Below are 2,862 nucleotides of genomic sequence, written 5' to 3' on the forward strand. Positions count from 1 at the left end.
ACCAAGCTTGTTCACAACCTCAATGATTTTGGTGAAGTGATGCCACTGATCCAGCACCTCCGCTCAGAACATGGATCCAGCACCACAGTCCTGATTTCTCGCACATGAGTTTGGGAATTCAGGTGAGATGAAAAATGTGGGTGTTCCATCTGGTAAACCAGCATGGTCCTTCCTATTCCAATGCCAGTCTCTTGTCTTAGGTCAAGCGCATAACACCCAACCAATCCTCCCTCCCCGCACACACACACACACACACTTGCTATCGGAGACATTGCTTCAGAGTTACACAGACTAGGTTCACTTACAGTACATTGCAAAAAACCTAACTAGATGAAACAGGAAAGTACTTCAGATGTAGGTAAACTGATTTGAACCCGTCACAAGTACAAAAGGGTGTTCCCTAAAGGGATGCAATGGACTTGTGGAGGTGGTTATTCAAAACAGTTTCTAACTATTTCAAAGTTTAGCAAAAATTTGTCAGAAGACAGGTTAGGTCTCATCCCTCTTCCAGGGACAAGGTTAACCTAGAGGCAGGATATTTGAGCAGGTACCATGACCAAAGGTAAGTAAAAAGAGGATAGGAGGCACATGGCTTGGCACCCAATGCTATCCTATGGAGGACATGGGGGACAGGCACAGGTATGCTTTCTTAACCCCCTGACTCCAATTTTCCCAGGGATCACAATAGATCATATGGGAGTTGTTGGGAGTGCAGTTTCGTGGCATTTGTTTGGGTGAGAGGTGCCCAGGGGTTGCAGGTTTGAGTGCTCTTCTGGTTGGGTGCACCTGCAAGATGCAAGCCCAGTTGATGGAGAAATGCAGACTTTCGTGATACAGGCTTCTTCAGGAAACTTAGAGGGATGGAGGAAGCTGAGTTCCAGTGATGATCACTTTTTGCAGGCAATGCCAGGCATCTTTCCAGTCCGGTCAAAGAAGCAGCTCTAGGACAGGTTTCCTTGGGGATGGGAATCTACAAATTCAAATGAAGGTGAGATATGGCAGAAGCTGGCAACCACCAAAGTCCCGGGTTTGAACATGGATCAGCGACAATTCTGGTCAGGAATGCTACAAGGGAGATAGTCAGTCCACCGGGCAGTCCAGGGACACTTCTGAAGGCTCTTGCAGCATGACGACAAGACTACTTGATCCCACTAGCCCAAGTGCTGAAACACTGACGAGGGTCTTCTGAGATCAGCCAGAGGAGCAGAAATTCCCTGGGCCAATCACTGGCAGGTATGCTGGTCCACTGCAGCAGTCATCCTTGGGTCATCAATGGGCTGCGCTCTTCTTCCAAGGATTCTTGACTCCAAAGTGGATCTGAAGATTTGCTGCATGAGTCCTCCTCTTATCCAAAACTGGAGCTGAACGCAAGTACAACCCCACCAATAGAAAGGATCTGCACCATTCAAACAGCCACTAATTGTCCAATCAGGGACAGCTACTGATTTCACATCCGCCCCAGCTTCAGAAATTCTGGCACCAGGGATGTGGACTGGGACTAGAAAGTCCCAGCCCCCTTCCTAGGTCACACACAAAGAAAGGCACACTAGCCCATGAAAGCACCAGCTTTCCCTGGCAAGTGCATGACCTTGTATTGGATTTCCTGACTTGGACAGGCAGGAAGAAGGCCAAATTACAATATGACCAAAGAACAAGTGAAAACTTGTGGCACAGTCATTTTAAGGTACTAGCCACATTTAGTTACCATACAGGGTCAACATGAAAGTGCACGCACAAAATAAAGCAAAAACAGTAAAAATGTAACTGCTGTCACTAGCTTGTCCTTAGGTATATATAAAAGTATCCAAAAATCCCAAGCGTAAAAGGTTAGGGAGATACAAATGTGTCCCAATATGCACTGCACTGGAAGGTGCTGTGTGCAATGTCAAAATAGAAGATTTCAAATGGGAAACAAAGTTTCCCTGTACTGACAGTCTAAAGGACTAATCATTTTCCCCATAACAAAGGAGCAAAAAAGTCAAGCGGGAGAACGTGAAGGCTTTACTTTCTTCAAAAAGCCAGGATCAAAAATAAAGCAAAAAGAATGGCATTCCATACAAAACTATGGAGTGAAAGGTGTAAAAACAAAATCACTCCTAACAATTTACAGCTGAGAAAACTAAGTGGTGGAAAGGAAACAACTGTAAGACCACGCAAAGAGGTATAATTAGGCCAATCTCTGGATAAATAAGTCATAGACAGAGGTTGGATGGGAACCAATAATGGGAGTTACTGCTTAATCAGAAGCCCCATATATGCTTCCCACAACAGGTTGGGAATTTCATAGCCAGGAAGTTGATCTTGAAAAGAGAAGAAATGAATATGGAGTAGGAGAGTAATAGAGCCACTGGTCTGCTGTGAGATATATCTCAGATGCCGGCTGAGACCTGAACCAGATGAGAGCAAGATACTGCAAGCTTGCTGAGGGATATACCTCAGATACCAGGTGAGACCTGAACCAGATGAGAGCAAGATACTGCAGGCCTGCTGAGGGATATACCTCAGATACCAGGTGAGACCTGAACCAGATGAGAGCAAGATACTGCAAGCCTGCTGAGGGATATACCTCAGATACCAGGTGAGACCTGAACCAGTTGAGAGCAAGATACTGCAAGCCTGCTGAGGGATATACCTCAGATACCAGGTGAGACATGAAAAAGATGAGAGCAAGATACTGCAAGCCTGCTGAGGGATATACCTCAGATACCAGGTGAGACCTGAACCAGATGAGAGCAAGATACTGCAAGCCTGCTGAGTGATATACCTCAGATACCAGGTGAGACCTGAACCAGATGAGAGCAAGATACTGCAAGCCTGCTGAGTGCTATACCTCAGATACCAGGTGAGACCTGAACCAGATGA

This window comes from Ambystoma mexicanum, chromosome 8, assembly GCF_040938575.1.
Source record: "Ambystoma mexicanum isolate Mex_15411 chromosome 8, UKY_AmexF1_1, whole genome shotgun sequence".
Classification (NCBI taxonomy): domain Eukaryota; kingdom Metazoa; phylum Chordata; class Amphibia; order Caudata; family Ambystomatidae; genus Ambystoma; species Ambystoma mexicanum.